Source organism: Oncorhynchus kisutch, linkage group LG17 (genome assembly GCF_002021735.2).
Source record: "Oncorhynchus kisutch isolate 150728-3 linkage group LG17, Okis_V2, whole genome shotgun sequence".
Taxonomy (NCBI): Eukaryota; Metazoa; Chordata; class Actinopteri; order Salmoniformes; family Salmonidae; genus Oncorhynchus; species Oncorhynchus kisutch.
The window spans coordinates 76,805,295-76,829,085 of NC_034190.2; the positions used below are offsets into that span (position 1 = coordinate 76,805,295).

General features: G+C 45.0%; 1 pseudogene; it reads left to right on the forward strand.

Annotated features, from left to right (window-relative positions):
• The first annotated feature begins 5,419 nt into the window (after positions 1-5,419).
• Positions 5,420-23,241, forward strand: LOC109907077 (voltage-dependent L-type calcium channel subunit beta-4-like; annotated as a pseudogene).
• Positions 23,242-23,791: the final 550 nt, after the last annotated feature.

Here is a 23,791-nt window from a genome sequence, read left to right on the forward strand (position 1 = left end):
AACTGAGTGGCTGTGAGTGGCTGAATGGAAATAGGCCATGAGTATTTCTGAACTGTTATTTGGGGAAAGTGGTATTATAACATGCTGTTACTAAGAGAGCTCCACCTGCTGGACAGACTATGTTACTGCTACTGCATGTCACTACCTTGTGTTTATTTTCTTTGGCCAAGAGTTGTTGCTGTGTGAAAGAGAAGAGGCTTTATTCTGTGAGGGTGTTAGTTAGTCTCATCTCTCTCTCTCTCTCTCTCTCTCTCCCTCTCTCTCTCTCTCTCTCTCTCCCTCTCTCTCTCTCTCTCTCTCTCTCTCTCTCTCTCTCTCTCTCTCTCTCTCTCTCTCTCTCTCTCTCTCTCTCTCTCTCTCTCTCTCTCTCTCTCTCTCTGTCTCTCTCTCTCTCTCTCTCTCTCTCAAATTCAAGCTGCTTTATTGGCATGAAAAACATTGCGTCAAAATTGGCAAAGCATTAAAATAAAACAATGAAGAATAATTATATAAAATGATAGTAAATATTAATACAAATACGTGAATAAATAATATAAATAACAACAATAAAATGGTAACAGTCAATGATAAGAACAATTGAATAAAAAATAAAAAATGGCAAAACATGGGAAATTGAATAATAGCATTTCTATCTCTAATATCTCTACTACCGCTAGTAGCATTACTATCTCAAATATCTCTACTACCACTAGTAGCATTACCATCTCTAATATCTCTACTACCACTAGTAGCATTACTATCTCTAATATCTCTACTACCACCATTACCACTAGTAGCATTTCTATCTCTAATATCTCTACTACCACTAGTAGCATTACTGTCTCTAATATCTCTACTACCACTAGTAGCATTACTATCTCAAATATCTCTACTACCACCATTACCACTAGTAGCATTTCTATCTCTAATATCTCTACTACCACTAGTAGCATTTCTATCTCTAATATCTCTACTACCGCTAGTAGCATTACTATCTCAAATATCTCTACTACCACTAGTAGCATTACCATCTCTAATATCTCTACTACCACTAGTAGCATTACTATCTCTAATATCTCTACTACCACCATTACCACTAGTAGCATTACTATCTCTAATATCTCTACTACCACTAGTAGCATTACTATCTCTAATATCTCTACTACCACCATTACCACTAGTAGCATTTCTATCTCTAATATCTCTACTACCACTAGTAGCATTTCTATCTCTAATATCTCTACTACCGCTAGTAGCATTACTATCTCAAATATCTCTACTACCACTAGTAGCATTACCATCTCTAATATCTCTACTACCACTAGTAGCATTACTATCTCTAATATCTCTACTACCACCATTACCACTAGTAGCATTTCTATCTCTAATATCTCTACTACCACTAATAGCATTACTGTCTCTAATATCTCTACTACCACTAGTAGCATTACTATCTCAAATATCTCTACTACCACCATTACCACTAGTAGCATTTCTATCTCTAATATCTCTACTACCACTAGTAGCATTACTATCTCTAATATCTCTACTACCACTAGTAGCATTACTATCTCTAATATCTCTACTACCACCATTACCACTAGTAGCATTACTGTCTCTAATATCTCTACTACCACTAGTAGCATTACTATCTCTAATATCTCTACTACTACCATTACCACTAGTAGCATTACTATTTCTAATATCTCTACTATCACGAGTAGCATTACTATCTCTAATATCTCTACTACTACCATTACCACTAGTAGCATTACTATCCCTAATATATCTACTACCAACATTACCACGAGTAGCATTACTATCTCTAATATCTCTACTACCACCATTACCACTAGTAGCATTACTGTCTCTAATATCTCTACTACTACCATTACCACTAGTAGCATTACTATCTCTAATATCTCTACTACCACCATTACCAGTAGTAGCATTACTGTCTCTAATATCTCTACTACTACCATTACCACTACTAGCATTACTGTCTCTAATATCTCTACTACCACCATTACCAGTAGTAGCATTACTGTCTCTAATATCTCTACTACTACCATTACCACTACTAGCATTACTGTCTCTAATATCTCTACTCACACCATTACCACTAGTAGCATTACTATCTCTAATATATCTACTACCACCATTACCACTAGTAGCATTACTATCTCTAATATATCTACTACCACGAGTAGCATTACTATCTCTATTATCTCTACTACCACCATTACCACGAGTAGCATTACTATCTCTAATATCTCTACTACCACCATTACCACTAGTAGCATTACTATCTCTAATATCTCTACTATCACGAGTAGCATTACTATCTCTCATATCTCTGCTACCACCATTACCACTAGTAGCATTACTATCTCTAATATCTCTACTACTACCATTACCACTAGTAGCATTACTATCTCTAATATAGTATGGTTCTCAATCAGAGGCAGGTGTCGTTCGTTGTCTCTGATTGAGAATCATACTTAGGCAGCCTGTTTTCCCCATTTTAGTTGTGGGTGATTATTTTCTGTCTCTGTGTCTTCACCAGACAGAACTGTTTCGTTTTCGTTCGTTCTCCTTGTTATTTTGTTTTTTTGTGTTCAGTGTTAATAAATATCAACATGGACACGTACCATGCTGCATATTGGTCCGATCCTTCGTACTCTTCCTCCGACGAAGAGGAGATTCGTTACATACTGTCAGTTATATGCAATGTAAATACTATGATGATGGTTCCACTATGTATTACTGTCAGTTATATACAATGTAAATACTATGATGATGGTTCCACTATGTATTACTATTAAGTTACATACAATGTAAATTCTTCAGGGAATGAATGGTCATGGGATGGCCCTCAGGCTATGGCAATCATATACATATAACCATCTCTCTGAATGTCATCCCCTTCTAGGATCCTGTGTCTCTCCCAGTATTATATGACTGTATTGATCTGATCTCAGTGTTTTGTGGTTGGCAGCTAGGTCTTTTAGGTGATCTTTAAAAGCTCTGGTATTAGATACGGTGATTGTTGTTAAAGGCTCATGTTTTTTCTGAGGGGAAGAAAAGGAATTAAAGGTTTTGTGACTTGTGTCTGCACTGAAGGTAGCCTACAGTAGTCTTCTGAACAACACAGTGGCCCAAGCTTTGGATAATTGTTCAAATCGGGAAATTATCTCATTCAACTGGAGTTTGAGTGTTTGACAATAAATAGTTCTCTGCAAAGCGAACCACAGGTTTTGTACTGCTAAGATTCACAGAGCGGAGAAGTGAAAATCGGAATATTCTATGACACCAAGGTCGGGCCCCTCAGATAGCATATAAACATGACATGAGCCATGATTATTATTATTTTTTTGAATAACAGGATATTTGATTTAAAACTGCTACATTGATTAAACATGATTGATTACGTAGAAGTAGTGTTGGTCTCTAGCATTATATTGATTACCTTCTTCTTTTCTGCAAGAGCCATATCTCTATCTAGTTTTCAGTGTTCTCCTTCTGCACCAGAATGGATATGGTTAGTGGATAAAGGTCTCTTATAAGAATCCCTTCTACAGTATGTGACGTCATGCGTTTTGGTTACTGTGTTTTTCTATATACATGTCCACGTCTCTTCTATGCAGAACCTTTTCTTAAGGAACTCAGTCGGGCTCCCAAAAAGTGAGAAAAGTGGAATACACCAGGTGCAATTTCTACATTTGGTTCTGCATCAGCCATCATCAGCTGTCCACTTGTTATGTCGGTCACTGACAACCACTAAATTATCCCGTGTCAGCTGACATGTTTTATGTTGTTAGGTAAAGTAGTCTAGCCATGTCACAACGTCACCGGCTTTCTAGCCTCCACCGATCTACATTTCTTTTTCCATTTGTTTTGTCTGTATTGTACACACCTGGTCCCCATTACGTTTGAATTATTTCCCTATTTAACCCTCTGGAGCCATCATGGTTTTGGTGCTTGTTTCTATCAGAGTCTAGGTGATGTGGGTAAGACGGAGTCAGGCGCAGGACACAGAGATGAGTAATAATAGTAACTTTACTCAAAAATAGTCTTTCAACAATGTTTTACCCGCAAGGTGGAGGGGAGGCCCCCAAAAGTCTAGAGGTGCTTCGGCTCTATGGATATCAATAATGAATTAACTAAGCCTACAGGATGGCGTATAGACGGAGGGCATTACTGCAAGCAGAAAGGCATTCAGTGTATTAGTCACTCCCATCCGCAACACTAATAATCATTATTATAAGGCATTATAAAGTCTCATAGTTGCTTATTACCAGTTATAAAGTGTTTAACATACAATTATAGATGATGTGTTAAAACTCAGTCTATTATGTATTGTTCCCATCCGCAGCACTATTAACCAAACTGAACTTTCTTGTTAATTCAGCTTTGTTTCTTCCTGTTGGGGAAGTATCTTTAGATCCAAGCCCCTCCGGCTCACTTTGATATTTAAATGATATCCACACTGGTCTCTGGATCGCTGGTTCCAGCCTGGTGTGTTTAGGATGGGAGGGGGGGGGGGGGGGGGGGGGGGGGGGGGTATGGAGGGAGAGGGGAAAGAAGGTGAGTGGGGGTGAAAAAATCTGGGCTCTGGATCGAGACTGACAAAAAAAATTGGGAGAGGAGAAAGGGAGGGAAGGGTGGAGAGGCTACTGCCTGCCACTGTGCCGTTGTTATTGAGCTATATTTGGCAGTGGTGTGTGGCTGTGTATCAGTCTGGCATGGGGGGAGTCAGTCTTCCTCTCGTGTGTGTGTGGGTCAGCTGGGAATGAGAAGAGATGGGGGGGATTGAAGGATGGTGACGGTGAGTGTACAGCACGCTGGGTTTCAGACTGACTGAGGAGGTGCCGAGGGGCAGATCTATTTTTACCCATGACAGGTTTAGCTGACAGTGAGCCAATACGATGAGGGAATCAATGTCTTCTGCTATAGATGTGATGCTCTTCCCAGGTTTCTTTCAGAAGGTGTTGAGGTATTTGAATGGCTTAACTTGATACCTACCCTGGTTATCCGGTTCATGTCTCCAAAGTTATGGCTGAGATAAGATAGTACTTTATTACTCCCCCATAGGGAAACGTTATTACACCAACCAATAGAAAACACACCAATAAATACACAAGAAAACGGAACAACGGACACACCATCTATGCACCATCACACCATCTATGCACCATCTAAGAGCAGCACATTGTGTGGTGACTGACTGTTGGTGGGTGATATGAACCTGATAATACTGTTTAGATGGGAAGTTAAAGCATGGTGTGGCAGAATCTCACTGTTTATAGACAGAGGAACATTAGTAAATGTATGTTGTTAAAGTCTTCACCTCACACACACGCTCCTCAGACACAACTGCATTGGAAAGCACTACAGGAACTTAACATGAACTGGAACTGGCAGTAGCTACGCAGGTCACATGGGTCCAGGGCAAGGCCAGAGGTCACATGGGTCCAGGGCAAGGCCAGACAGGTCACATGGGTCCAGGGCCAAGCCAGACAGGTCACATGGGTCCAGGGCCAGGCCAGACAGGTCACATGGGTCCAGGGCAAGGCCAGAGGTCACATGGGTCCAGGGCCAGGCCAGACAGGTCACATGGGTCCAGGGCCAGGGCCAGGCCAGACAGGTCACATGGATCCAGGGCCAGGCCAGACAGGTCACATGGGTCCAGGGCCAGGCCAGACAGGTTATCAACTCAGTGACGCAATGGGCTACTTTGAGGGATTTGGCCTTAGTAGGTGTTTTTAGATCAAGTAGCAAGTTATTTAGACTGATATCATCTTGGTTGATAATTTGAAAACATGGAGTCTTAGCATAATTTATTTGTAAACCTTCTGTTCTCTCTCTCTCTCTCTCTCTCTGTCTCTCTCTCTCTCTCTGAACCTCTCGCTCTGAACCTCTCTCTCTCTCTCTCTCTCTCTCTCTCTCTCTCTCTCTCTCTCTCCTCTCTCTCTCTCTCTTCTCTCTCTCTCTCTCTCTCTCTCTCTCTCTCTCCTCTCTCTCTCTCTCTCTCTCTCTCTCTCTCTCTCTCTCTCTCTCTCCTCTCGTCTCTCTCTCTCTCTCTCTCTCTCTCTCTCTCTCTCTCTCTCTCTCTCTCTCTCTCTCTCTCTCTCTCTAGGGTTCAGCTGATTCCTACACTAGTAGACCCTCAGATTCCGACGTGTTCCCTGGAGGACGACCCGGAGGCGTCTCGGCTAGAAGCCGAGCGCCAGGCCCAACTGCAGCTGGAGAGAGCCAAGGTAGGTAACCTGGCTTCTAACCCCTAGTCAGTTGGAGAGAGCCAACATGCTAGAAATGTAAAGGCAATGTTCTCGCATTCGAGAGAGAGAGCCAAAGAAGGCAACCTCTCCTTCACCCGATAGTCAGGCCTAGAGAGCCAGGGTTAGTAGAGTCAGGAGTTTAGTTAGTTAATTAGCTTGTTTACGTAAACAGGAGTTTAATCAGGCCAAACTGTAGATGGAGAGAGCTAAGGTGAGTAACACTTCTTCAACCTCTTTTCTCCCCTGCAACTATTCCTCAGGTCGAACAGATGTAGGATCTTAATTTGAGCCAGTTTGCTACAGCAGGAAAATAATCCTGCAGCAACAGGAACTGTGCATTATTATGTGGATTATAATGAGTGTTGGACATTTTAAATGGGAAATTACTAACTTTTGAAGCCTTTTAAAACCTTGAATACATTACAAGTTTGCGCCGGACAATTCTCAGCAACAAAAGAGTGATCAAATTCAGATCCTACATCTGTAAATGTGAACTTGTTCTCAGGCAATTTACCTGGTAAAATAAAGGTTGAATATAAAAATAAAGCTGTGTTTAGTCAGGTCCAGAGAGCCAAGAAGAGACCCAAGGAAAGTCCACCATAGGATGAGATATTGTCAGGTCAATGCATCCTTTCGTAAACACTGTTTTATGTATCTGTCTGTCCTCCCCAGTCAAAACCCGTAGCATTTGCAGTGAAGACCAACGTGAGCTACTGTGGTGCTCTAGATGCTGACTGTCCTGTCCAAGGTGCTGCTATCAACTTTGAAACCAAAGACTTTATACACATAAAAGAGGTGAGAGGAGTTCAGTAGGCGTCATTATCAACGATCACTATCACGTCCTCACCATCACCACTAGAATGACATTTCTTTAGTTGTTGCAGTTATCTTAAACAGTAGCTATTGGAACCCAGTCCTTACACATTCACAATATGTATGGCCATGACAACCACAGGCATCTCTATCACAGCAGTTACTACCACTGCTGCCATACTGTCGAAACAGCAGTGACAACAGTTTCATTTGGACTTGACTGGAATCCATTTTTGTCTCTTTGCAGAAATACAGCAATGACTGGTGGATTGGTCGGCTGGTGAAGGAAGGGGCAGACATAACTTTCATCCCCAGCCCAGTGAAACTGGAGGCCATGCGGATCAAACAGGAACAGAAACAGGCCCAGAGGTCAGGGTTCATCGTCTCTCCCTGCTACATCCCGAGTCTCTTTCTCAGTAGTCTTTCCTCTATTCCCTGTGTCGTCTTCTACAATCCTCTCCCTGCCTCCTCAAAACTTCAACAAGGACTTTTAAACGATTCCTTGAGTATCATAAGGATGCAAGGGGAGGGTTCAAGGAGATGATTCAAGGAGAGGTAAGGTACTTGTATAGTCCTTGAATCCTCGTCTTGCTCATCGGCCCCATGTTGTTGTCCTGCAGGAAAGCAGCGAACTCGTCGTCGGGTTGGAGATCCACACCACCTAGTGCAGGTGAGTGACAGCTGTTGGGTGACTGACCACACCACCTAGTGCAGGTGAGTGACAGCTGTTGGGTGACTGACCACACCACCTAGTGCAGGTGAGTGACAGCTGTTGGGTGACTGACCACACCACCTAGTGCAGGTGAGTGACAGCTGTTGGGTGACTGACCACACCACCTAGTGCAGGTGAGTGACAGCTGTTGGGTGACTGACCACACCACCTAGTGCAGGTGAGTGACTGCTGTTGGGTGACTGACCACACCACCTAGTGCAGGTGAGTGACAGCTGTTGGGTGACTGACCACACCACCTAGTGCAGGTGAGTGACAGCTGTTGGGTGACTGACCACACCACCTAGTGCAGGTGAGTGACAGCTGTTGGGTGACTGACCACACCACCTAGTGCAGGTGAGTGACAGCTGTTGGGTGACTGACCACACCACCTAGTGCAGGTGAGTGACAGCTGTTGGGTGACTGACCACACCACCTAGTGCAGGTGAGTGACTGCTGTTGGGTGACTGACCACACCACCTAGTGCAGGTGAGTGACAGCTGTTGGGTGACTGACCACACCACCTAGTGCAGGTGAGTGACTGCTGTTGGGTGACTGACCACACCACCTAGTGCAGGTGAGTGACAGCTGTTGGGTGACTGACCACACCACCTAGTGCAGGTGAGTGACAGCTGTTGGGTGACTGACCACACCACCTAGTGCAGGTGAGTGACAGCTGTTGGGTGACTGACCACACCACCTAGTGCAGGTGAGTGACAGCTGTTGGGTGACTGACCACACCACCTAGTGCAGGTGAGTGACAGCTGTTGGGTGACTGACCACACCACCTAGTGCAGGTGAGTGACAGCTGTTGGGTGACTGACCACACCACCTAGTGCAGGTGAGTGACTGCTGTTGGGTGACTGACCACACCACCTAGTGCAGGTGAGTGACAGCTGTTGGGTGACTGACCACACCACCTAGTGCAGGTGAGTGACTGCTGTTGGGTGACTGACCACACCACCTAGTGCAGGTGAGTGACAGCTGTTGGGTGACTGACCACACCACCTAGTGCAGGTGAGTGACTGCTGTTGGGTGACTGACCACACCACCTAGTGCAGGTGAGTGACTGCTGTTGGGTGACTGACCACACCACCTAGTGCAGGTGAGTGACAGCTGTTGGGTGACTGACCACACCACCTAGTGCAGGTGAGTGACAGCTGTTGGGTGACTGACCACACCACCTAGTGCAGGTGAGTGACTGCTGTTGGGTGACTGACCACACCACCTAGTGCAGGTGAGTGACAGCTGTTGGGTGACTGACCACACCACCTAGTGCAGGTGAGTGACTGCTGTTGGGTGACTGACCACACCACCTAGTGCAGGTGAGTGACAGCTGTTGGGTGACTGACCACACCACCTAGTGCAGGTGAGTGACTGCTGTTGGGTGACTGACCACACCACCTAGTGCAGGTGAGTGACTGCTGTTGGGTGACTGACCACACCACCTAGTGCAGGTGAGTGACTGCTGTTGGGTGACTGACCACACCACCTAGTGCAGGTGAGTGACAGCTGTTGGGTGACTGACCACACCACCTAGTGCAGGTGAGTGGCAGCTGTTGGGTGACTGACCACACCACCTAGTGCAGGTGAGTGACTGCTGTTGGGTGACTGACCACACCACCTAGTGCAGGTGAGTGACAGCTGTTGGGTGACTGACCACACCACCTAGTGCAGGTGAGTGACAGCTGTTGGGTGACTGACCACACCATCTAGTGCAGGTGAGTGACAGCTGTTGGGTGACTGACCACACCATCTAGTGCAGGTGAGTGACTGCTGTTGGGTGACTGACCACACCACCTAGTGCAGGTGAGTGACAGCTGTTGGGTGACTGACCACACCACCTAGTGCAGGTGAGTGACTGCTGTTGGGTGACTGACCACACCACCTAGTGCAGGTGAGTGACAGCTGTTGGGTGACTGACCACACCACCTAGTGCAGGTGAGTGGCAGCTGTTGGGTGACTGACCACACCACCTAGTGCAGGTGAGTGACAGCTGTTGGGTGACTGACCACACCACCTAGTGCAGGTGAGTGACTGCTGTTGGGTGACTGACCACACCACCTAGTGCAGGTGAGTGACAGCTGTTGGGTGACTGACCACACCACCTAGTGCAGGTGAGCGACTGCTGTTGGGTGACTGACCACACCACCTAGTGCAGGTGAGTGACAGCTGTTGGGTGACTGACCACACCACCTAGTGCAGGTGAGTGACTGCTGTTGGGTGACTGACCACACCACCTAGTGCAGGTGAGTGACAGCTGTTGGGTGACTGACCACACCACCTAGTGCAGGTGAGTGACAGCTGTTGGGTGACTGACCACACCACCTAGTGCAGGTGAGTGACAGCTGTTGGGTGACTGACCACACCACCTAGTGCAGGTGAGCGACTGCTGTTGGGTGACTGACCACACCACCTAGTGCAGGTGAGCGACTGCTGTTGGGTGACTGACCACACCACCTAGTGCAGGTGAGTGACTGCTGTTGGGTGACTGACCACACCACCTAGTGCAGGTGAGTGACAGCTGTTGGGTGACTGACCACACCACCTAGTGCAGGTGAGTGACTGCTGTTGGGTGACTGACCACACCACCTAGTGCAGGTGAGTGACAGCTGTTGGGTGACTGACCACACCACCTAGTGCAGGTGAGTGACAGCTGTTGGGTGACTGACCACACCACCTAGTGCAGGTGAGTGACTGCTGTTGGGTGACTGACCACACCACCTAGTGCAGGTGAGTGACTGCTGTTGGGTGACTGACCACACCACCTAGTGCAGGTGAGTGACTGCTGTTGGGTGACTGACCACACCACCTAGTGCAGGTGAGTGACAGCTGTTGGGTGACTGACCTCCTCCTTCTCCCTCATACCAGAATCAATTGCTTTTCATTATGTAGCAAAGCATGTTTATTCATAATCATTCAATAAATCATATTTTTTTGATAGAGCTCTATTTACATCAGCAGTTGTCACAAAGTGCTTTACAGAAACCCAGACTAAAACTCAGAGCAATCAACCAAATGCACCGCATTCAGAGTTGAGGTCAACTCCATTTCAATTGAGTCAATTCAGGAAGGATGCTGAAAATCTGATTCCAACCCTGACAGTGTTGTTGCATTTTACTGGATGAATACGAAAGGGTCTGGAAGGTTGCTACAGGATATCCTGTCTTCAGACACTACACCATCTGCTCTCAGCTTTCATGCTAAATGGGTTTTCTCTTGTTTTTACAAGCCAAACAGAAGCAGAAGCAGGTATGTTTGTAATGCAGATGATTCTACTGTGTATCAGAGCTAGAATTAAGAATAGCTGTGTCATAACATACTCTCTACTACGAACTGTTTTGCTCTTAGTTGATGACACTGGTAGATTCTAATCTCAATGACTGGAGGGTTACGCTTAGGGCCCAGAGTTATCCCTAACTACATGATCTGACCAGGGCCTTACTAAAAACATAGTAAAACTCAGGGTTCTAGTTATGCTCCAAAGTGTGTGTTGGCCTGTTCCAAGCCCAGTGTGTGTTGGCCTGTTCCAAGCCCAGTGTGTGTTGGCCCGTTCCAAGCCCAGTGGGTGTTGGCCCGTTCCAAGCCCAGTGTGTGTTGGCCCGTTCCAAGCCCAGTGTGTGTTGGCCCGTTCCAAGCCCAGTGTGTGTTGGCCTGTTCCAAGCCCAGTGTGTGTTGGCCCGTTCCAAGCCCAGGGGGTGTTGGCCCGTTCCAAGCCCAGTGTGGTTGGCCCGTTCCAAGCCCAGTGGGTGTTGGCCCGTTCCAAGCCCAGTGGGTGTTGGCCCGTTCCAAGCCCAGTGTGGTTGGCCCGTTTCAAGCCCAGTGTGTGTTGGCCCATTCCAAGCCCAGTGTGTGTTGGCCCATTCCAAGCCCAGTGTGGTTGGCCCGTTCCAAGCCCAGTGTGTGTCTTCCCTGCAGACAGAGCATCTCCCACCCTATGATGTTGTTCCTTCCATGAGGCCGGTGGTGTTGGTGGGGCCCTCACTGAAAGGCTATGAGGTGAGAGGCTGGTCGATACGCACACACACATGCACCACACCTTCCTTGGCCCATTAACCTTTAAGATTTTATTGGCCCATTAAGATTTTTTATTTAATTTAACTAGGCAAGTCAGTTAATAACAAATTCTTATTTACAATGACAGCCTACACTGGCCAAACTCGGACGACACTGGGCCAATTGTGCGCCACCCTATGGGACTCCCAATCACGGCCAGTTGTGATACAGCCTGGATTCGAACCAGGGTGTCTGTAGTGACACCTCAATCACTGAGATGCAGTGCCTTAGACCACTGCTCCACTCGGGAGCCAAAATGACACTACATTATGATACAGTAAGAATATGTACTGCCCACTCACAATCCCAGCCTGATGTACATGCACAATATATAGAGTAGATGATGTGTAGGTTATGTCGGGAATGGGATATAAGATGATACTGTCATCAATGTGACTGTATTGAGCTTCTTAGCCCAACAAACAAATCTGCACAACAATAAGGCTTATAATTTCATCAAATCTCTCCATGCTTCAACATTTTCTCTCTCTCTCTCTCCTGTGTGGATGCAGACTGAGAGACAAGCAGTTTGTTTTGTGTGTCTATGAAATATTTATGCATTTCTCTGGTGAAATGTGTTTTGTGGATGCTCCAGAGGCATACATCAGCCTCTCTCTGACTCTCTCACTCTCTCTTTCTCTCTCACTCTCTCCCATAGACAGCAGGAGAGCAGAAGCAGGAGGAGTGCTTGGTTGTATCCCCTATTTCACAAGACATTCATTTTCCATCTCTTTCTAAGCTCCACAGCCTGTCAGACTAACATCTCTCTCTCTAAGCTCCACAGCCTGTCAGACAAACATCTCTCTCTAAGCTCCACAACCAGTCAGACTAACATCTCTCTCTAAGCTCCACAGCCTGTCAGACTAACATCTCTCTCTATGCTCCACAGCCAGTCAGACTAACATATCTCTCTAAGCTCCACAGCCAGTCAGACTAACATCTCTCTCTAAGCTCCACAACCTGTCAGACTAACATCTCTCTCTAAACTCCACAGCCAGTCAGACTAACATCTCTCTCTAAGCTCCACAGCCAGTCAGACTAACATCTCTCTCTAAGCTCCACAGCCAGTCAGACGAACATCTCTCTCTAAGCTCCACAGCCAGTCAGACTAACATGTCTGCAGATGAAGGAAGAAAGGAAGGAACACTCAGATCCATGTTTTCTACTTCCTAATGGTCACAAAAACAGGCCACACACGAAGTTCTGTCCTTTATTTAATACACCATACAGATTTGTGTTCCTTCACTTTCTAAGTATTTCAGAGAGGGAGGAAGCAGGGGAGACAGGTGGAGACAGGGAGAGGAGAAGCTAGAGAGAGGGGGGGGCTGAGAGAGAGAGAGAGAGAGAGGAGGAGAGAGAGGGAGGAAGCGGGGGAGACAGGTGGAGACAGGGAGAGGAGAAGCTAGAGAGAGGGGGGGTGAGAGAGAGAGAGAGGAGGAGAGAGAGGGAGGAAGCGGGGGACACAGGTGGAGACAGGGAGAGGAGAAGCTAGAGAGAGAGGGGGGGGGGTGAGAGAGAGAGAGGAGGAGAGAGAGGGAGGAAGCGGGGGAGACAGGTGGAGACAGGGAGAGGAGAAGCTAGAGAGAGAGAGGGGGGTGAGAGAGAGAGAGGAGGAGAGAGAGAGAGGGAGACGGAGAGAGAGAGAGAGAGAGAGAGAGAGGGGGGGGGGGTGAGAGAGAGAGAGGAGGAGAGAGAGAGAGAGCGACAGAGAGAGAGAGAGAGATGGAGAGAGAGACGGAGAGAGAGAAAGAGATTCAACACGGGGATCAGTGTTCTCTCTGTTCCTAACCAATCATCACACTCCCCTCTGTCTCCCAGGTAACAGACATGATGCAGAAGGCCCTGTTTGACTTCCTGAAACACAGGTTTGATGGAAGGTGGGTACAGCCAGAAACACTATGGAATAAGTGTTATAAGTGTTTGTAAAAATCCTTTATGATTTTGAATCCAGTGTATCTGCTTGTCTGGCTGGAATTGTATTCTTATATTGTAAAAAAAAATGGAATCCATCCATCCATCTAACTATCTATGTTTTTAGAATCTCTATCACGCGGGTGACTGCTGATCTGTCATTGGCCAAAAGGTCTGTATTGAACAAGAAGGCTATCATGGAGAGGTCCAACACACGCTCCAGTCTTGGTAAGAACAGGAGGACTTGTCCTGCAGCACTCATCATCTTTAATGTAGACATTTGTTTGTTTTTCATCTTCATTTAGGATGTGTAATAACCCTCTATCAGTCCTGAGTACATGGTTTAGACTGCTATGTTGATAGATGTACTACAAGTGTAGAATCTTAATTTGATCACACTGTTGCAGAACTTTCATGTAATAAGGAAATGTAAAACTTGTAGTGTATTTGAGATTTAAAAAGGCTTCTGAAGTTTGTAATTTCCACTTGATTTTCCCTTATGAAAAATTCATTAACCCCTAGAAAAAGGGCCATAAATTATAATCCACATAATGATTCACATTTCCTGTTGCTTTAGTATTATTTTCCTGCTGTAGCAAACTGTCTCGAATTAAGTTCCAACATCTGTATATGACTCAGGACAGATCACACTTTCTCTGTACTCAGCCCTCTCTCTCTGTCGCTCTGTGTGTTGGGGTGGTAGCTGAGGTCCAGAGTGAGATTGAGAGGATTTTTGAGCTGGCTAAGACTCTACAGCTCGTAGTTCTGGACGCAGACACTATCAACCACCCAGCACAGCTCCTCAAAACATCCCTGGCTCCTATCATCATTTACGTTAAGGTGTCCTCTCCAAAGGTAAGGACTGATCCACTACCAGTACACGGTTAGTCAGCCAGTCAGCCAGTCAGCCAGTTAGTCAGTCAGTCAGTCAGCCAGTCAGCCAGCCAGTTAGTCAGTTAGCGAGCCAGCCAGTCAGCCAGTTAGTCAGTCAGCCAGTCAGCCAGTTAGTCAGTCAGCCAGCCAGTTAGTCAGTCATTCAGTCATTCAGCCAGTCAGTCCGCCAACCAGTCAGTCAGTCAGTCAGGGCAGTCAGTCATTCAGCCAGTCAGTCAGTCAGTCAGTCAGCCAACCATTCAGTCAGTCAGGGCAGTCAGCCAGCCAGTCAGTGAGCCAGCCAGTCAGTCAGTCTGCCAGCCAGCCAGCCAGCCAGTCAGTGATGTAGTCAGCCAGCCAGTCAGTCATTCAACCGGCCAGACAGTTAGTCATTCAGCCGGCCAGCCAGTTAGTCAGCCAGCCAGCCAGTCAGCCAGTTATCCATCCAGCCAGTCATTCAGCCAGGCAGTTAGTCAGCCAGCCAGTCAGTCATTAAGCAAGCCAGTTAGTCAGCCAGCCTGCCAGCCAGACATTCAGTCAGTCAGTCAGTCAGTCAGTCATTCAGCCAGCCAGCCAGCCAGCCAGCCAGCCAGCCAGCCAGCCAGCCAGCCAGTTAGTCAGCCAGCCATTCAGCCAGTCAGTCAGTCATTCAGCCAGCCAGTTTGTCAGCCAGCCAGTTATCCATCCATCCAGCCAGTCATTCAGCCAGCCAGGCAGTTAGTCAGCCAGCCAGTCAGTCATTAAGCCAGCCAGTTAGTCAGCCAGCCTGCCAGCCAGTCATTCAGCCAGCCAGTCAGTCAGTCAATCAGTTAGTCATTCAGCCAGGCAGCCAGCCAGCCAGTTAGTCAGCCAGCCGGCCAGCCAGTTAGCCAGTCAGTCAGTCAGTCATTCAGCCAGCCAGCCAGCCAGTCAGTCATTCAGCCGGCCAGTTAGTCAGTCAGCCAGCCAGCAAGTTCATTATTTTCTCTTCTCTCCCAGGTTCTTCAGAGGCTCATTAAATCTCGGGGGAAATCTCAAAGTAAACACCTCAATGTACAGATGATGGCAGGGGACAAACTAGCACAGTGTCCACCCGTATGTAATGAAAATAATACTAATACTATTATTTGTACAACAATCTACGTTACTCTGTCTGTCCAGCATAACGGTAGGCTTACACTCAGCTGATAGGGGTGTTAATAGCATTCCCTTGAGGCTTTCCATTTAGTTTTTGACATTGTGTTAACATCTCATCTCTCAGGAGATGTTTGATGTGATCCTGGATGAGAACCAGCTGGAGGATGCATGTGAACACCTGGCAGAATACCTGGACATCTACTGGCGCGCCACTCACCTGCCCTGCTCCGCCCCCCTCAACCCCCTATTGGACCAGAGCGAGGTCACCCCGCCCTCCGCTAACTCCAGCCAACAGGTGAGCTCCTCTCAGCGTGGTGTGTGATGACCAATAGTTCCAGGTTGTGTTGTTTGCCGTTGTGCTGTGCATCTTATTAATACGCTTCCTGAGATTGTCAATTGTGCAGAGTGACTGTAACGGGAAAAAAAACAAGTACTTGAACGCCACTAAATAATCTGTTCCTGGACCTGTTGTCATTCTGCTGTTAGCTATTCTCTCATTCATCCTTGTCTTTCTGTGTTTGCAGTTCTCTGAGACTCAAGAGTTAATAGAATGATCACTCCCTAGCTACCACAGGTCTGGGTGAGTAGGACCCCCTCACTATCCCTCCCTAACCCTTTTCTCTGTTCTATTCTATTCTACTCTATTTGATTCTAAAACGAACAGCCACTGCTGTGGGTCAGATGTAAGGGGTCAGAATTTAGAGGTCACCGGGGGTCACAGGGGGAGCAGGGGTTGGCAAGGAATTCCTGTCTGGATAGGCACCATCTCCACAGGCCAGCCCCTCTCTATCCTGGAGAGAGGGAAGGAGGGCAACAGGGGGGCAGGGCAGCTTGTATCTGAGAGAGAGAGAACAAGAGTAAATGACTATAGTAGCTGGAAACGCCAGATATTTTATGGAATATCTACATAGGTGTACAGAGGCCCATTATCACCAAATATCACTCCTGTGTTGCTATGGCACGTTGTGTTAGCTAATCCAAGTTTATCATTTTAAAAGGCTAATTTATCATTAGAAAACCCTTTTGCAATTATGTTAGCACAGCTGAAAACTGTTGTTCTGATTAAAGAAGCAATAAAACTGGCCTTCTTTAGACTAGTTGAGTATCTGGAGCATCAACATTTGTGGGTTCAATTACAGGCTCAAAATGGCCAGAAACAAAGAACATTCTTCTGAAACTCTTCAGTCTATTCTTGTTCTGAGAAATTAAGGCTACTCCATGCGAGAAATGTACAAGAAACTGAAGATCTCGTACAGCGCTGTGTACTACTCCCTTCACAGAACAGCGCAAACTGTCTCTAACCAGAATAGAAAGAGGAGTGGGAGGCCCCGGTGCACAACTGAGCAAGAGGACAAGTAGAGGACAAGTAGAGGAGGACAAGTACATGGGCCTCTCTATGTAGATATTCAATTTTTTTAAATCAGCCTTCTCCAGCTACAATAGTCATTTACAACATTAACAATGTCTACACTGTATTTCTGATCATTTTCATGTTATTTTAATGGACAAAAAAAATTGCTTTTCTTTCAAAAACAAGGACATTTCTAAGTGACCCCAAACTTTTGAACAGTAGTGTAGGTACAACCCAAACTGTCTCCAGACACAGATGGGTTGGTTCGGTTCACATGCTGAAACAACAAGTGTAATGTAATGCTTATTAGTGACTGTAGCATAGTGTGGCATAGGTCACAGTGTCTTCCGTCACTACAATTATCTGTAAATCAGGATTTAAAGATTTGACTGAGTATTTGCTGGAATTAGGGCCCACTGGGCAGAGTGGTCACCATTGTATTCACATGTGTTCAGGCACCTGGGCTGGTACACACTATGTAATGACCTTACCTTTCTCTTTCTTTATAGATGTGGTAAAGAGACCAATCCAACTCGACCGAAATCCCATGTCAACGCCATTCAGAATCTCCTCATTGCCCTCCATAAAAATGAGCCTACATTTAGGCTATTGTTTATGTGTATTTGACACTATTTTGGAGTGAAAATAGGATTAAAATGCTTGTATGGATGTCAACCCCAATACAGGTTCATGTCATCATCACTAATCAACTGACTTACACTTAAAAACGGCTTCAAGTACCACCACCGATTTCTATATGCTAGCTACGCTACCAGCTTCTACGAACAGAAATTAGCATTTAACAGACATTTTTTATAATCACGAAAATGACTATTTCTAAATATTATGCAGCGAAAACAGTAGCAACCACATTGTGGGCCTGTTAGAACACAAAGATTTTGACAGATTTGAAGAATATCCACTTTGTATAACTGATTTTTAGATGGTATCCTTGCTGTTTCCCCGCGGTCTGCGTTCCATTGATCTCTAAACGGCATATATTGCTCGCTTTCGCTTGCTTGATAACTCGTTTTTTTCCCTGGTCTGTTTTCTATTGTGTTTCCGTAGCTAACTGTTTTTTGTAGGTGTTATATAGTGACACAGAGGAATCAAACATATATGAATCAGAGCACATCAAAGCACAAACTTGCACACTGTCATCTACAACTCTTATGTATATTTATCATGTATCAACATAATGGATCTACAGAAGATCAGAGTAGTTTTGCCATTGAATCCACCAATCAGATCGCAGATAGGGACCGAGATAGGAGGAGTCAGACCAGACACTTTTGCATGTCTGCCTGAAATGTATATATACATTTTTTTAATGACCAAAAAGATCATCAGTACTTGAGGAGATACGTTAACCATTTGTAGGGAAGTTCTAAACTTTTAGGCAACACACGAACACTAAAACCAATTCCAGACTGTCCAGAATGTATCACTGTGCAGCCTACAGTACATGACTTTACTGTAGCTCTCTTCCTACTGGCAGGATTCAGTCTGATCTGTTTCCTCAGACACTACATCACACTCAATGTAGGCTATTTGAGCAGTTGATTAGCACTTCTTATAACAAGATCAGTTAAAGTTCTGATAATTAATTCAGTTAAAGTCCCAGTACTCCAGTGGTGAGTAGCCTATAAATGATGCTAAATGATGCTTCCACTATAATTCAGTGGAAGCATCATGATGTAAATCTAGCCATTCCACTGTAATCACAAGGACTGTGACAAAGCAGAGAGGAAGAGGAAGAGAGAGGCCCAACTCGGCACCAAATCGGTCTCCCTCCAGCAGGTGGCGTTTTTATGTTGTTTCACCCATCAAGCAATGAGTTTTTGGATGGTTGTCAATGAGAGAGTGTTGAATTTGGTCAACAAAATCATTTATGGGTTATTTGCTACGTGAGGTTTATTTGATCAAATAGAAGTTTTGTAATGCTTAAATTGTTACTAGTGTACTGATATAAGTTGGAAAAAACACTTTATATCGGAGTTGTCTCGAAATGGCTATGCATATTCATGGCATGAGGCTCGTAGCATAGCGTCTCTCTCCATTGAATACAGGAGGTTGATGTCAACAACCCTCATTGAATATTCAAAAAATTATTATAATAATGAGATGTATCAACCAATCCAAAGAAAGGATAGGCGGGAGCTAGACAGCCCGCTGTGCCGCTTTGTGGACAACGACTCCCATTGTTAGGGAGGAGAGACGTATATCTTGTCAGTATATCCATAATCCTTGGCCAAAGGGTGTCCATAGCACTTCCTGTCATTCATGTGTGTGGAGCGAGGGACCTCTAGTGGTGGGCTTGTGTCACGACACCTGAAGTGACATGGTATTCAATGTTACCCAATTGTAATACCATAATAGAATGTCAACTCATAATGAATCTGAATATAATAGGTAATCTATTCACTATGGCTAGCTCTCTGCTTGAGGAAAAAGGAGAATGATGATGTGTTGACCATATGTAGATCAAACACCATTTGTATGAGCTTCCAACCTTTACCAATTCGTAACATATTGTAACATATTCGTAACATATTGTTACGAATTGGAATTAGCAACATATCATACGAATTTCAGGATTATAATTTCAATTAATCAAGCAAATGTATTTATAAAGCCCTTCTTACATCAGCTGATGTCACAAAGTGCTGCATAGAAACCCAGTCTAAAACCCTAAACAGCAAGAAATGCAGGTGTAGAAGCACGGTTGCTAAGAAAAAAACCCTAGAAAGGCCAAAACCTATGAAGATACCTAGAGAGGAACCAGGCTATGATGGGTGGCCAGTCCTCTTCTGGCTGTGCCGGGTGGAGATTATAACAGAACTTGGCCAAGATGTTCAAATGTTCATAGATGACCAGCAGGGTCAAATAATAATAATCACAGTGGTTGTAGAGGGTGCAACAGGTCAGCACCTCAGGAGTAAGTGTCAGTTGGCTTTTCATAGCCGATCATTCAGTGTATCTCTACCGCACCTGCTGTCTCTAGAGAGTTGAAAACAGCAGGTCTGGGACAAGGTAGCACGTCTGGTGAACAGGTCAGGGTTCCATAGCCGCAGGCAGAACAGTTTAAACTGGATCAGCAGCACAGGCAGGTGGACTGGGGACAGCAAGGAGTCATCAGGCCAGGTAGTCCTGAGGCATGGTCCTACGGCTCAGGTCCTCCGAGAGAAAGAAAGAGAAAGGGATAGTAAAAGAGAGAGAGAAAATTAGAGAGAGCATACTTAAATTCACACAGGAAACCGGATAATAACAGGAGAAATACTCCAGATTTAACAGACTGACCCTAGCCCCCCGACATATAATCTACTGCAGCATCAATACTGGAGGCTGAGACAGGAGGGGTCAGGAGACACTGCGGCCCTGTTCGACGATGCCCCCGGACAGGGCCAAACAGGCAGGATATCACCCCATCCACTTTGCCAAAGCACAGCCCCCAAACCACTAGAGGGAAATCTTCAACCACCAACCTACTATCTTGAGACAAGGCTTAGTATTGCGTATTGTGCACAGCATCATACGAAAGGGATGACGTTGTGCCCAGCATCATACGAAAGGGATGACGTTGTGCACAGCATCATACGAAAGGGAGGACGTTGTGCACAGCATCATACGAAAGGGAGGACGTTGTGCACAGCATCATATGAAAGGGAGGACATTGTGCACAGCATCATGCGAAAGGGATGACGTTGTGCACAGCATCATACGAAAGGGATGACGTTGTGCACAGCATCATGCGAAAGGGATGATGTTGTGCACAGCATCATACGAAAGGGATGACGTTGTGCACAGCATCATACGAAAGGGATGACGTTGTGCACAGCATCATACGAAAGGGAGGACGTTGTGCACAGCATCATACGAAAGGGATGACGTTGTGCACAGCATCATACGAAAGGGAGGACGTTGTGCACAGCATCATACGAAAGGGAGGACGTTGTGCACAGCATAATACGAAAGGGATGACGTTGTGCACAGCATCATATGAAAGGGATGACGTTGTGCACAGCATCATATGAAAGGGATGACGTTGTGCACAGCATCATACGAAAGGGATGACGTTGTGCACAGCATCATATGAAAGGGAGGACGTTGTGCACAGCATCATACGAAAGGGATGACGTTGTGCACAGCATCATATGAAAGGGATGACGTTGTGCACAGCATCATACGAAAGGGATGACGTTGTGCACAGCATCATACGAAAGGGAGGACGTTGTGCACAGCATCATATGAAAGGGATGACGTTGTGCACAGCATCATATGAAAGGGATGACGTTGTGCACAGCATCATATGAAAGGGATGATGTTGTGCACAGCATCATATGAAAGGGATGACGTTGTGCACAGCATCATACGAAAGGGAGGACGTTGTGCACAGCATCATATGAAAGGGATGACGTTGTGCACAGCATCATATGAAAGGGATGACGTTGTGCACAGCATCATACGAAAGGGATGACGTTATGCACCATTTTCACCAACCCGTTTTGGCTCATGAGCACTACTTTCAAAACTACTGGTTAAATTATAAAACACCTTTATAAGGTTTCTTTAAAGGAGCTACATGTATGTTTTTTTGCATAGTATTACAGACCTGAAGCTTTCCCAAGAAAACACGAGCTTTAAGCACAGAGCAGCACGCATCTCAGTACAGAAAAACACTCACATAAGTATTGCTTTTTCATTACATAAAACTATACATTAATGAAATGAATTACTACCACAGTTAATTAAATGTATGTGCATGACAACATATTTATTTTTTACAAGTAGAAGGACATCTCATATTTATTTTACAAGTAAAAGGAACGTCATATTTATTTTACAAGAACATATCATATTTCTTTCTCAGTAGAAGGGCTTTCCAGGACCATAATAAGTCACTATAGCTTTTCACTTGTCATTCTGAAGAGAAAATGAATGGATGACAATCACATTATGTATTCAGTATTTATGTATCATTACATATTTGTATATATTGTATATTTAAGCAATAAGGCCTGAGAGGGTCTGCTATATGGCCAATATACCACGGCTAAGGGCTGTTCTTAGACACAACGCAACATGGACTGCCTGGATACAGCCCTTAGCTGTGGTATATTGTACCATGTACCACAAACCCCCGAGGTGCCTTATTGCTATTATAAACTGGTTACCAACTTTAAAAATATATATGTTTTGTCATACCCATGGTATATGGTCTGATATACCACGGCTGTCAGACAATCAGCATTCAGGGCTCGAACCACCCAGTTTATAATTAATTCTCAGTTCTTCCTCAGTAATATTAAGGTGCACAAAATGTACAAATGTTGACAGACAACATCTAGGAAATGTACTGTAGACCTACTTATATGCTCATGTCTTCAAAGCCTCATAAGCATGTATTTATATATAAATAGTGTGTTTTCTTTCTTTTTAGTATGAAACACTGAACGTGTCCACTACTTTTGAGCAGAGCCATGTGCTCTGGTCAAACGATGTGCACTACAGGGGACAGGAGGCCGTTCAGATGCAACCACTGTAATTATTTCCATTGATTGACCTCTAACCTAACATTTTTGCAGTTTTGAGAGACATTATAAGGCTTGAGAACTACACAACACACACACATACACCAACCAAGCACAGTTTCACTGCTGAAACACAGCAATCTGAATCAATCTCACTTGCATTCCATTTTTATTGCAGGTAATTTATATATATTTTTTAAACAAGTAAAATCTTTGGATATCCGAAGCACAATTTTTTACGATTATAATTTTCAATAGTTTTCCCCCCCGACATACCTAAATTCTGTATGCAATACAAAGTCTTCTAGCTTCGACAAGACAGTAGCTGAACCTATCAAGACTCCTCTTCTGTTTAAGACGGGGTAAAAACTGCACTATTTTTATTTTTATGTCTGATTTATATTTATACTGCAATACATGCACAAAATGTAACTCTGCTGTACCCACCACCACCTCCAATACTGAATATGATGTCTGGTGTAATAACAACAATGTTCAGAAAAGTCAACATATGAAATGTCCTACTAACCTGCTGTACCGAATGCATCTGTTTTCAATAGCACATTATGAAAAATAAGAACATAAATGAATAAAAAGAACATTTTACTGATGTTTACAAATGCTCTGGCTTTGTTATTTCAGAAAATCCCCCACCACACAATTTGTCCAGTATTCAACAGTAGTTGCGTGATTGGACAGAAACAACCACTATGTCACCAGGAGATGGAAGTGTTTACCTTGTTAGATTGTATCATGTCTGTTACCTGGGAGACTAGGGGGAGGATGATGATTGGTTAGGGACAGAACTCACTCTATATCTCTCATCCTGTTGCATCTCCGATGCTGTGGTCCCTGTCAATCCGCCCATATCCAGTATGCCAGCCAGAAGGTTAAAGCCTTTGGTCAGGGAGGTCCAGCACCCCCCCACCCCACCCCTTCTCTCTCTCCCTCTCTGATGCTGTGGTCACTGTCTCCCCGTTCATGTCCTGTGTGCCAGCCAGAAGGCTAAACAAGGCTATGTGACATCAGAGAGGCTTCAAATGTAATGTCTTTGGCTTCGTTACAAGAGATGTCAGTGCCAGTGGTGAAGTGGCATCCTGTCAGTGGGACTAGGACACACTGTCTGAGTCCCATTACGTGGCCTCCTGGCTGTGGGACTAGGACACACTGT